This window comes from Megalobrama amblycephala, linkage group LG4, assembly GCF_018812025.1.
Source record: "Megalobrama amblycephala isolate DHTTF-2021 linkage group LG4, ASM1881202v1, whole genome shotgun sequence".
Lineage (NCBI taxonomy): Eukaryota > Metazoa > Chordata > Actinopteri > Cypriniformes > Xenocyprididae > Megalobrama > Megalobrama amblycephala.
In genome coordinates, this window is record NC_063047.1 from 55,945,178 (window position 1) to 55,958,739 (window position 13,562).

At 35.6% G+C, this 13,562-nt stretch overlaps 2 long non-coding RNA genes across 2 annotated transcripts; both read right to left on the reverse strand.

Annotated features, from left to right (window-relative positions):
• Positions 1 to 332: 332 nt before the first annotated feature.
• Positions 333 to 2,508, reverse strand: LOC125268011. The gene is made up of 4 exons (XR_007184784.1): positions 2,342 to 2,508; positions 2,086 to 2,235; positions 1,887 to 1,995; positions 333 to 1,762 (listed from the first exon to the last, which is right to left on the reverse strand). It is a non-coding gene; the product is annotated as an uncharacterized LOC125268011 (long non-coding RNA).
• A 749-nt stretch (positions 2,509 to 3,257) lies between these two features.
• On the reverse strand, positions 3,258 to 4,441 carry LOC125268012. The gene is made up of 3 exons (XR_007184785.1): positions 4,262 to 4,441; positions 3,539 to 3,571; positions 3,258 to 3,434 (listed from the first exon to the last, which is right to left on the reverse strand). It is a non-coding gene; the product is annotated as an uncharacterized LOC125268012 (long non-coding RNA).
• Positions 4,442 to 13,562: the final 9,121 nt, after the last annotated feature.

Genomic DNA, 13,562 nt, shown 5'->3' on the forward strand with positions numbered 1-13,562 from the left:
TTTTTTTTTTTTTTTGTGTTCAGCTAAGAGCCTTCAGGTTACACTCAAATATTTAACCCCAAAAATTAAAACTTATGTAATTCAACTGCATATAAAATTTCCATCCATTTTAATCACATAAATCCAATGTAAAAAAGTTAACTTTTACTTAAGCTTCCCCATCATGTTCAGTTGACTTGAATTAATTAAATAAAGGTTATGTTAACTGATAAACTGCAATTTAAGCTTGTGTAATACATAAAACTTACTCTTTTAATATAACTTATTCTTACTTGCTTTATATAACTACCTTAAATTAATTTATTTATATTAAATAAATGGTCAAACACATGTTACATTCATAAAAATGTATTGTCTCAATTGCTGCAGGAATAATAAGAAACATCCAATCTGACAAAAAAATAGAACAGTATTTCACAAGTTAAGACAAATATTTACAGCAGTTTTGTGCTTTCTCCGAAACTAACACAATGGTTATGGCTCCTTGTTTGACTTTTTAGTTTTAAGTCTGTGTGCCAAAAAGTTCATAGATCAACAAGGAACCAAATTTCAACATCAAGCATTATTTTCAAATATTCAAGGTAACATTAGGATCTCTCTGCATAGTATGGTAGTCAGTTTGTGCTTTTGCTTGTCTGAAACTTGAAACATAAAAGTAAATGGTTACATTCCTTGTAAACATGTATAAAAAAAAAGAAAAAAAAAAAAAAAACAACCAGGACACTTGGGGAAAAAAGAAAAGCAATTTGAGGGATTATATTTGACTTTACATATAACAGGTTTTCTGTTATCTGTCACATTTCAGCATTTAGACATTCAGCAGCCCAAGTGTCCTACTCACAAGTTAACTTCCTGGACAAGGAATAGCACAAGGGCTAACATCTCTGTTAAAGGGTTAGTTCACCCAAAAATTAAATTTCTTTCATTAATTACTCACCCCAATTTTGCTCCAAACCCCTAAGACCTTCATTAATCTTCAGAACACAAATTAAGATATTATGTGTGTACAACCTCAGCTGCGCAGGAGACTGACATAAAAGGGAAGAAAGTAGTTTTTTGTCTTTTTTTTTGCGCTCAAATAGTATTCTTGTCACTTCATAACATTAAGGTTGAACCACTGCAGTCACATTGACTATTTTAACAATGTCTTTACTACCTTTCTGGGCCTTGAAAGTGGTAGTAGTGTTGCAGTCTATCTGAGGTCAGATAGCTCACGGATTTCATCAAAAATATCTTAATTTGTGTTCTGAAGATGAATGAAGGTCTTACGGGTGTGGAACAACATGAGGGTGAGTAATTAATGACAGAAATGTCATTTTTAGGTGAACTAACCCTTTAAAAATATCAGAGTTAGAGGAAGCCAGAAGGTGCATTAGATATAGTCTCTTGATTTGAGTTAGTGTCATTGGTTCATAGTGTCATCGATCATAGTCTTCAATTCAATGTTTCTTAGGTTTCAAAGTTTCTAAGTCCTTCCAGTGGATCAAAACATCTATGTGATGTCCTAAAATCTAAATTCATCAGTACCTTCTGGAAGAATTCAAAAGTGAATTTGAGACTCGGAGCATAGCTTGATTGCGTAGATCAATCCAAACAGCAAACAGCATCAAGAAGGAAAAACTCCTAAGTGTTGTAGTAGTTTTAAACCCTCTGTTGCTACGCCAACATCCACTGGCTCATCCTCAGCGCTTTCTTTAAGGGTCACAAAAGGGCCCAGAGTGGTCTCAGAAATTCCTCCCTCAGTTCCTTCAGGATTGCAGTCCTAAGCAAGTAAATGAACGAATGAATGAATATATAACACCTTGTTTAGTTTCACTGAAATATTGGCAGCACACAGAATTATACTATATGTGTAGGTCATTACAAAAAATATATACAGTACAAACCTGGAATTCTGGAAGAATTCTGGAAAACTGGAAGTGTTGTAAAGTCCCCATTGAGATACACAAACAGACTCTTTATGACACAGTCTCATTTGAAGTGTATATCTTCGCACTGAAAAATATGACAATATTAAAAACAGTGATTGATTATAGTACAATCTTTGTAATTAGTTCCAAAGAACGGTAACGCAATTTACCACACCTTGTCTGCAACTGCAATGTGTGTGATATCTTTTGTCCAGAAGCTCCTTTGCTGCTGAAAACTTTAATTTGATTAACAGTGTATCTGTCCAGCTGCTATGAACGTTGACAGAAGTGGCACAGTCGTTATCCGCATCAATTCTGCTTTTATCTGAGAGGAAAAAAGGAAGAAGGAAGAGATGGAGGCCTACTGTACAGGAAACTATAGTAATTTACAAAAAAAATCTAATGTAAATGTAAATAACAAAAACACTTACTTAATTTACTGTGAACAGGTTGACTGAATCTCTCCTCAAAATGTCCAAGATTAATCTTAGAATGTTTCAGTTACTTAAAGGTGCCCTAGATTATGTTTTAAAAAGATGTAATATAAGTCTAAGGTGTCCCCTGAATGTGTCTGTGAAGTTTCAGCTCAAAATACCCCATAGATTTTTTTTAATTAATTTTTTTAACTGCCTATTTTGGGGCATCATTATAAACGCGCCGATTTATGCTGTGGCCCCTTTAAATCTCCGCCCACAGAGCTCGCGCTTGCCTTAAACAGTGCCTTAAAGTTTACACAGCTAATATAACCCTCAAAATGGATCTTTACAAAGTGTTCGTCATGCATGCGTCGGATTATGTGAGTATTGTATACTGTTATATTGTTTACATTGATTCTGAATGAGTTTGAGGCTATGCTGCGTGGCTAAAGCAAACATTACACACTGTTGGAGAGATTTATAAAGAATGAAGTTGTGTTTATGAATTATACAGACTGCAAGTGTTTAAAAATGAAAATAGCGACGGCTCTTGTCTCCGTGAATACAGTAAGAAACGATGGTAACTTTAACCACATTTAACAGTACATTAGCAACATGCTAACGAAACATTTAGAAAGACAATTTACAAATATCACTAAAAATATCATGATATCATGGATCATGTCAGTTATTATTGCTCCATCTGCCACTTTTCGCTGTTGTTCTTGCTTGCTTACCTAGTCTGTTGATTCAGCTATGCACATCCAGACGTTTTGCCCTTGTCTAATGCCTTTCATAATGATAATGTTGGGACCGTGGGCTGGCATATGCAAATATTGGGGGCGTACACCCCGACTGTTACGTAACAGTCGGTGTTATGTTGAGATTCGCCTGTCCTTCGGAGGTCTTTTAAACAATTGAGATTTATATAAGAAGGAGGAAACAATGGAGTTTGAGACTCACTGTATGTCATTTCCATGTACTGAACTCTTGTTATTTAACTATGGCAAGATAAATTCAATTTTTCATTCGAGGGCACCTTTAAACATATTGGATACTTCTGTGATGCTTCTTCCACACACTTTACGTTTCCACAAAACTCACAAATCTGAAAGTCAAAAAACAGAAAATCGACATCAACAATTTTACAAAGAAATGAAACAAGTAAATTTTAGTTTTAATACAAGAAATAAGAAAATATATTACACATACCATAATTGAGTTATTGTCCCACTGATGAGGTTTCTGAAATAGTAAAGATGACATACACTTTATTATTATTATTTATATATTTTAATGAAATTACGACTTGAAAAGAATTCATGTTCCCTTTCATGGACACGACTTTTAACAGGATTTTTTTTTTTTTTTTAGTTTATATACAGTTGAATGACAAACACACTCTGTCAATGTTTTGGTATATTTCAAAACTATATTTCAAGCAAAGTAAAATGCACATCGAGATGACAAGCAGGTATTTATATATATACATTTGTAAAAGTACACAGTCAGTTGAATACATATCTCGAAATGATCAAATTTATAAATACTTGTAAGACAATATAATATATAGATAACGTATTCATTAACGTAGATAAGGTATAAGTTACAATAATGAAGTGTGTTTGAGCAACGTTTTGGCTTATTTGCAAAGCAAAACGTTAGCAAAGAACGCTGAAATGACGAATCTGTTATTAAAAAAATAATTATAATAATAACTCGTAATCTATCTAAATGCGAATATGATGCACGGTGCACCGTCAAGTTGACAGCATAACGTTATCTTAAAATGATCACAGTTACTCCTTTTACAGATGAGAAGACCTAAAATAAAAGTTAATAACGGTCAATTCGCTTTAGCAAAAATGCGCCTTCACGCTAAAACTAAGAAAACAAGATAGAATAAACATAAAAATGTTAATAAACATATCTTACCTTGTAAAACATCCACATCCATTCATCCAAATCCTCCTTTTCGCTGAGTCAGACATTAGATCGCCATTGCGCCTTCAGTTGTTGTTTTTTGAACTCAGACTTCAGTGAGCATGCGCAACACTAATATAAGCCAGCTCGATAACTTCCGGTGAGATGTCATTTGCTGGTGTGTTGAGCATCAGTAGTGTAATACTTAGTTTATAATCAGAATGTAGTCACTTAAATAGTCAGGCATAACATTAATTTCGTTATTCAAACGTAAGACAGCTTAGACAATAAATAAATAAAGACGTACCTCAATGTTCCTCCTCGGCTAAATTCAATTCGACCATTAGTTTTCACACTTTTATGTGAAAAAAAAAGCTTCAAAAATTAAATATTTATTGTGCACTTTAGTTAGATTAATTGAATAAAATGTGTGTTTTCACAAGTAGTGCTGAAATCATTGATCTTGCGCTGCACTGACAGCTGCTGTGATTACAAAGGGAGAGCGCGGTGCTCGCTTTCTGTGTAATTAATTCACAATAAAAGTTATTGTTTTTCATAAGATTTTGTGAGTATTTCATACTCCACATTGACAAAATGTTTTTTCAAACCTACTTATTTTATAATGTTTAATATTTAGTCAAAAACGAAGTGAAAAACGTTTAGAGGAAATGGCTGATATGTGCGCAAATAAATGCTACTTTGCCGCCACCTGCTGGTTAAAGTGCTAATTACTGACTTTTTTATTTTTAAATAAGTGTTTTTTATCAAATGTTAAATTTCCTACATTTTTAAACGTTCGGTTTTACAATGGGGACAATCTCAGAAGGATGAACAAATTATGTTTGTGGTCATCGCATTAAAAATAACATTTAAAGTGCTGGGGAAAAAATGTGTGTGTGTGTCTAATTACAGACACGGCATTTTTAAACAGTCCCAATAGCTTCGTCTTTATTGCAATCAATAAAACTGGTTTATTGGCAAATTAGGTAAATGTGATAACTGCATTAAAATATAAATACAACATTAAAAAGTCAACCATAGATGGTTTTGTGTCGATGTACAACGACTACAGAATGAACAGCTAACAGTTCACCGGAAGTGCCCGAGCTGGCTTAACGACAACCAGGAAGTAACACGTGCATATAGTCCATTAAGTATAGTTTATGTAATTTGATCAGGTTGGTCTTGTATCCATTTCATTCATGTTGTATAAAAGTAATTTGGAGTAATAATAGGTATTTTTATTAGCTTTTAAATATGTTTTATTAGATTTTTTTGCTTAATTTCAAATAGTGGCAAGAATCATTTTTTTGAGTGTACAGTTTTCATGAACTGGTTTAAAGGTCCCGTTCTTCGTGATCCCATGTTTCAAACTTTAGTTAGTGTGTAATTGTTAGAGTATAAATAAAATCTGTAAAATTTTAAAGCTCAAAGTTCAATGCCAAGCAAGATATTTTATTTAACAGAAGTCGCCTACATCAAACGGCCAGTTTGGACTACATCCCTCTACTTCCTTCTTTAATGACGTCACTAAAACAGTTTTTTGACTAACCTCCGCCCACAGGAATACACAAGAGTTGCGTTTGTAGAGTGTGTTTGTCACCATGTCGTTGAAACGCTGTTTTTTTCATCCCGCAGTCCAATCACCTGGTCTGATTCCGGCTCAAATTGATAGGGTAAAATTAAAGACATGTTTACAATAACACTGAGCGCATACATCTCCACGTTATGGTAAGAGGCGTGACTTTTCCGGGCACGGCACAGGAACCGCTGGCACAATCAGAACTCGTTACGTATTTCTGAAGGAGGGACTTCATAGAACAAGGAAGTCATCAGCCCGTTTTTATGATAGTGGAAAATAGCGGTATACAGATAAGTAAATTATGTGAAAAATACTGTGTTTTTTTACACGCGAAACATGAACACGTTATATTGCACACTATAAACACAATCAAAGCTTCAAAAAACCACGAAAAACGGGACCTTTAATGAAATGTGCAAAATATAACCACACGTTAGTATCAGATATTTAGAAAAAATAATGACATAATGAGTTAGCAATTATAAGAGTTAGCAATATTTAAGAATGTACTTATTAAAAAGTGTATTTGGATCAATACATGTACAAAATGTTTATATTTGCCATAGTATTAACATGTTCTAAGGATAGCTCAAGAAATGTATAGATAGTTTTATCTTTTACACTGTTTATATTGGAGGGGCTGAATTTGTAGATACAACATTCAGTTGTTATATTGTATTGTTTATTTTGTGTATTTCGAATTAGTAATGTAAGCACTAAATCTTTACTAGGTTTTGATAAAGATGGGTAATGTTATGTAAGTTATTTTTAGATGAGAATCTAAAAATCAGTTATTTCAAAAAGAAATAAAATTAATATGCCATACATAAATAAATCCAAATGTTCCTATTTAATTTGTAACATTATAATTTCAGGTATTTCTTAACGTGAAAATTTCAGATATTTACTTAAAAAAAAGAAAAAAAAAAAGAAAAACATTACTATAGATTTGCGATATTGATAACTGTGGAAATGCGTCATCAGTCTGTAAAAAAAGGGTCAATTGGTTCAAAGTACTACTTGACATACCATAAACGGTGTATTTTTCCCAACACACCCTTCCCCCAACCCCTATTTGGCTGAGGACTTAGCATTTTTTTTCCTAATATATATAAAATCCATAAACAATGCTTGATTTTATTCAGGGTTGACTATTTGATGTTATTGTATAAATAGTTCTGCTCTGTTGGCACATCCAGCTGAATATGCTATTATATTCAGATATATCGAGGAATCTTTGATGACTTATTATCTGACTGATAATACGGCTGACTGATAATACTGATAATCTGACTATCATATTGTTTTTAAACACGGCTGTAGGCGGCTGTACACGGTAAGTATTCAGGCATCCACTTAATAAATAACTAACTAGATAACTGGATAACACCTTAATAAATGCTCCCCTGACAATGTGATCTTTTACTTTAACCCTAAAAAGGGCAAGACCATAAAGAGACATCAGAAAATTAATTTATTGCTATTTTCCATCTCCTTAGGACACAAATTATACAATTCCATGATTTTTTTTAAAAAACATATCTTTTATTATCACCCATGTCACTTTGCCTGTTTGGGGTTATAAATCCATTGAAAACAGAATACTTGTTTGTCAATACATGTTACAACATTTTAGCCACATTTTTAGAACCATTTATTCTCTCATAACGTAATTTGAACATTCTTTGTAAAATTCTGTTGAACAATAAATATAATGCCAATTTATGAATATATTGTATAATGCTCTATAATATTTAATACGCAAATGTCTAGGCCCTATAAATTATTAATATGACCAAAACTTTGCTGAAAAAACTGTTGTACACAATCTACTTCATGCCTTCTGCCCTCTGATTGATAATTCATACTTTTTTTTATTATGTAAAGTCTTTTTTGCTCAGAAATCTTTAATGATTTTTAAATATAAGATAAACATTTATTGTACTGAAGCAACTTGGGTTTACCTGATTATTCATACACCATTTTTTAATGTTAAAAAATAAAAATTCTTTTGACATTTTTTTAATGTTAATGTAAATGTCAAATATGACACAACAGATTTTTTAAGGAACATTTATTTTTCCATCTCCCAATTATTATTGATTTGCAATGAAATGCCATAAAAGCTCACTGTAAAACTTAACTATAAATTTACAGGTAATTTCTAACAATATTATCCTGTATTTTCATAAAACAGTAACATGCTGTATATTTTACAGAATGTCTGTAAATATACTGTAGTTTTCTGTTTTCAGCTAGTTTTACTCGTAATACAGTATCAATACTGTAGAGGCACTGCATTATGGGATTGATTTTTTTGTCCCGCGCTCATTTCAAATTTCTAGGCCAGGCATACATTTTAGCTTCTCTCCCAACGCTTTTATTGTTTCACGTCAACTCTTCAGGGTGTAATGTTATCATTAAATGATATTTGAGTGAATATAGTGTGCAGTTTTAAGCTTTTGAAGCGTCAGTTTGCCTGAGACGCGGGATGACTGGACGGCGCTGCTGAAAAGACGGAGATGTTATTTTCCGCCTGATTAATGAAAACGTTTGTGCTTGTGTTGAGAAGACGGATAAACGATTGTTCGGCTGAGAATATGGTAAGTCAGTCTTTTCTGGAACTTTTCGTTCGCGTATCTACTTTGTCATCTACTTGAAATGTGAAACTTTTGTTTCCCTTAGCATATGTTATTCTTACAACCTGATTTTTAAACTTTTTTTTTTTTTTGCATTTTTTTTTCTTGTTTCAGGCTGAATCATCTGATGTAGCTCTATTGTTTACGTACGAGTTGTGCTTATTTTCACGTGTATCAGGTTTATGACAAAGAATTGTAATTTACTTTGTGTTTCCTGATCCCAATGTTCCAGATATCTATTTTTAGATTTGAAAATTTGGTTTATTTTGATATTTGGATGAGAAGCAGTGCTGGTCTGAGACTGGTTAGTGTTAGTAGAGATAGTCAGGTTACTTAGTCTCTGACTCAGCTGACTGAGGGGACTTTTTTTGGGGTTCAGTTCTTGGGTTTGTAATGCTTTAAAATGTAGTGATTCTGTGGGATTTAAGGGATTTTTTTTTTTCATATTAATAATCAATGGGAATCGGCCTAATTCTGCCCTACAGGCATTATTGGGTGTTCTTCTTTGTAGTTTTAGAATCATTTTGCAGAATTCTGTGTGTAGGGCTTCTGTTGGATGTTTGTCCCATCTAGTGTAGCTCTGATCACTGAGTGGACCCAAAACCTCACTTCCATACAGCACAATGGGCTGAATCACACTATCAAAGATTTCACACCAGATTGGAATAGGTAATTCAATGTTTTTCTTGATGGCGTATAGAGCTCTGAGCTTTAACTTTATCTCTCTCTCTCTTTGCTTTTCTGCTTTTAGGCTCTTTGACATATACCCTAAACATGGCTCAAGAACCAGGAAAGAGGAAAATGACCTTATATGAAATATGGTTTTGTTAATGCAAGTATTGCACCTAATTTCACATGTGATGTAATCAGGTTTATGGCAAAGAATGGACTACTTGCACTGAGGGTCGCCCAGGTATATAAACAGCAGGGGAGATTTCTTCATTAGGGCAATAGGGCGACGCACCACCAAAGTAAGAAAGGGATGGATTTCAGTCACAATCAACCACAGATTTATGCTAGCTGTCACTGCTAGGCTGTTTGTTCTGACTCTGGATATAGGCTATAGTCCAATCAGAGTCATGTCACTGTCTTCGGAGTACCACCTCTTTTTGGGCGATTTCACTCTGGCCGACAGTTGCCCCGAGTGCTCTCATAGACTTCCATTCAAAAAACTTTTTTTTTCGAACTGCAGGCACAGAAGATGCAATCTCTATGGGTTCCGGGAGGACTAGCACTAACTTGCCTTCGTCATCATACGTAACCTTAACTTGTGCAGTGATTGGTGGGAACGTCTCTATTTATAATCTCTAAGCTAAAGTGACATCCAGTAATTTCCTCAGTGCATAACTTACATTTCACAGACATTTCTCCATCTGTAAATGTTAGAAAGTTGAGAAAATATTTCCATTTTGCTGTCCAGGAGACAGGAGTGGAAGCACAAACTTCCGTGAACGAGCACCGCCGTGTGCATGCACGCCAAACAGATGGAGCACTGTAGCATTGCCACATAAGGGTGATATTTATGCTAGTGTATGATTAACAAGAATGTGTGGTTGGTAATCTATTTTAATTATCACCCTGTGCCCTGTTCCGTTGCTCCTGTATGTGTGTGTGAAACCCCATGTGATCAAGCTCTCGCGAGATTTCGCAGTTCCCTCGCGGCCTACACATCACGTGATCATAACACGGAACTTTAAAGGTATCCTGGTGACCGGCGTCTGGAGCGTTTGTACTCGCTCCCGACTGCCTACCGATTGTGGAATACGTACCGAACTGTTCACTTTGGAGTTTACTGCCGCCTCGCTTGTGGAGTATTGTCTGTGTGTTTTTTGGACTTTGGACTGCTTTCCAGTGAGGATATTTTTAACAGTGTCGGTCATTACCTTGGATCTGCTCACGGACATTCATATATTCTGACAATAATTCTGACAAATATATATATATATTTAGCTATAATATTTGTTGTTGAGTATTTGTTTTTGTTTGAGCACATAAATGTGCCATATGTAGAATTTCGAACGTACAACTAAGTGTATTTTTATTATAGCAGTAACTGTAAAGTGACTATTGTAGGGTAATCAAATAAAAATTAGTCTGTGCTTCTTTTTTTTTTCATTTTTAGTTTAGTGAATTTACACTTCTGCTTTAAAAACATTTTGTTTTTAGACTGTAGTGTTACAATGTTAGAATGTAGGCCTAATGTAATTTGACCCCCTTTTTTGCACATAATATAACATACTACACGGTTACATTGTTTGTAGGAAAATATTGGGCAGGATGTGAATTTAATTAAATGGATTTTTTTTAAATTTTGTTTTTAGTTCAAATAGAAAAATGTACAAAATACCGAGATTATACATCGTCATTCAGCCCAAAAATAGAGATATGAGTTTTGGGCCATATCACCCAGCCCTATGGCATGCTTTAATTGAATTTTCCATGTTTTAGATAAGCAGTAATGATACATTACATCGCTAGTTAAATTGTTATTTAACAATTAGCTTATTCAATCCTAAATCCAATTTTATCCGCCCGAGATAATGAAACCATCTGCATTCGATCAAAGACTATAGAATAACAAGACGCGTCACTCCTATTGTTTTGAATTGGAGAAAGTGCAACGCGCAATATGGCGGAATGAGTCCCGCCTTATAAATAAGAGCCAATCACCGACTGGTAAAGTCATTGCGTCACTTCAGCGGCCGTTAGAAGCTCAGAAGCGCGCCTCCGAAGAGACGCGCATTTAGGTCTGCGCATGCGCATTAACTTGATCTAGCCTGAAAAATACAGGTTTTTTTGTCATGATTCGAGCGTTTGGAAAAAAAAAATTATATGACAGTTGTTGTCAGATTTCGTTGGTGATTACAAATATGAAATTTAATCGAAAGCTTGGCAAACAGCTTTGGAGAATTTGATGTTTCCCCATTCAAAGAGATAGGAGCTGCACTTGGATGCCCGAGAGGCGTTTCAAAGATGGCCACGGAGTGAAATGGCTTGTCTTAGGCTGCGTTCCAGTTCGGTTTTTAAATGCCCTTCCCTCGCTAACTTCACTCGGTCTCGTTGACTCAGATGTACGTCATTGCTTACGTTGCACGAGTGCCCACTTCTGGCGGAACCTTTGTATGGGCTGAACTGGAACGTCCTAAGCCCTTGATCACTTGGAATCCGCAATGGAGCTGATTTATTATTTATTTTTTCCCCTTACAAAATTGTTTAATACAGCATTCTATATGTATATATGTGTGTTTTAAATGTTTAAAAAATAATTAATATATCATAGAGTTGTTTGTGGTGGGGTAAATTAAACGCGATATGCGGTGACGTCACAATCGTGTTGCATTGTGGGTTATGGAGCTGCCTGAAGTGTACATATGAAGTAGACTCGCTCCCTCGGTCAAAATCGAGGGAGCGAGGGTCTGTCCCATAGACTGTAAAAAAATATGGACGTAGCGTCCGTGACGTCACCCATAGAGTTCTGAACAGCAGTTTTGACGCCTAAATGAGGCCGCGGCCATCTTAGCTGCGCGTCACCGCACGTCACTCCCGGATAACTGAAAATGGGCAAAGAGGCGGGGAGGTGGTTTGAGCTGATATGACTGGTTGCTGAAACCACGCCTGCCTAGCTCGACGCGACCATGTTAGCAGCAAAGGAGCTATCTATCTATCTAAGATACGATCTAAAATATTAATGAAGATAAGTTCTAAAGGTTTACTGTCAATCTACGGTGTTTTTTAAGATATAGATCCTCCAACACCAGTAGTGTTGGTTGTGCAAATAACAACATGGAAAATCAAATGGGACTTCATACCTTTATAATGAAGTAGAGATCGCGAGATGAATCCAATCCGTGGCACTTGGGTAAAATATGAATGTCCATTGCAAAACAAAAAAACATGTCACATTTCTTCTGAATGATCTGCTCTCTGTCATCGTTCTTCAAGAAAGGATGCAATCTGAGCAGCGTATCTAACAAACAAATGAGCCTGTGTCCAAAGTATATTTTTTTCAAAATAGTGCAGCAGTTTTAGTTATAATATCCAAGCAGTGCTGTCGGATTTTGATATCCTCCCGCCATTGTCATTGCAGTAAATCTCACAACCAAAACTTTCAGCCAATGCCACGATCCAACAACGTGTGTTCTGTGTCTCTTCCCCATGCATGCACATCTACAGAGACAAACATCAGTCTCGAATATTATGCAGCAAGCCATATTTTATAATTGTATAAAATAATCGAGCACAAATACGGCTGAGATGCCAAATTCAACGGCAGCTGAGGTAACATGACGGCTCACAGACAGCAGCACAATCTACCTGTCACTCAAGTGACCACGCCCTTAATTATGAACTTTAAGGCTTAATATAATTTAAACGGATAAGTTATAAAAAAATTCACCCCCCTCAGAGTTGTCATGAAGGGCAAAAATAGCAGTATAGACCAAAACCACAATTTGAACCAACTTGTAAACATGTTTTTTTCTGCTATAAACTTGGCCAATTTAACATGGGACTCTATGAGATTCTGCTCTCTTTTGGAGCCTGTCCCTAGCGGCCAGTCGATGAATCGCAGTTTAAGTTACTTCCGTATTGGCTTCACGAGAGAAAGGGGGAGGTTGCCGCTTGGTCTGTCCATATAAACTTCCCTCGTCCACTTCACGAAGTGGAACACACTTCAAAATGGCGGCAGGGATTCCCCCGAGGGGAAGTGTTTAGGGAAGTTTGCGAGTGCGTGTCTAAAACCGAACTGGAACGCAGCCTTAAAGGGACTTTGATTCGATTTAGAGGCCGTTCACGTCACGTCTAAAAACGCATGGAAAACGCTAGCCACGGTACTTTCTCCTCTTTTCAAAAGCGCTCGTTGCTAAGCAACCACGAGCCGCGTTCTCCATGAAGACGAATAAGTTTCAGCAAAGGATAAATGTATTTCCAGACCTTGCATTAGCTTTACTACTAGATTATACTACTACTTATGGAGATGAGAAATAAAAAACCCGCCCTCTACAGGTATGATCAGCTGTTTGTCCATCTTGGCAGAGCTTTCGATCTCTATTTGAGCGCGTTCGTCCCGCGTCTACATTTAAAATAACCAACT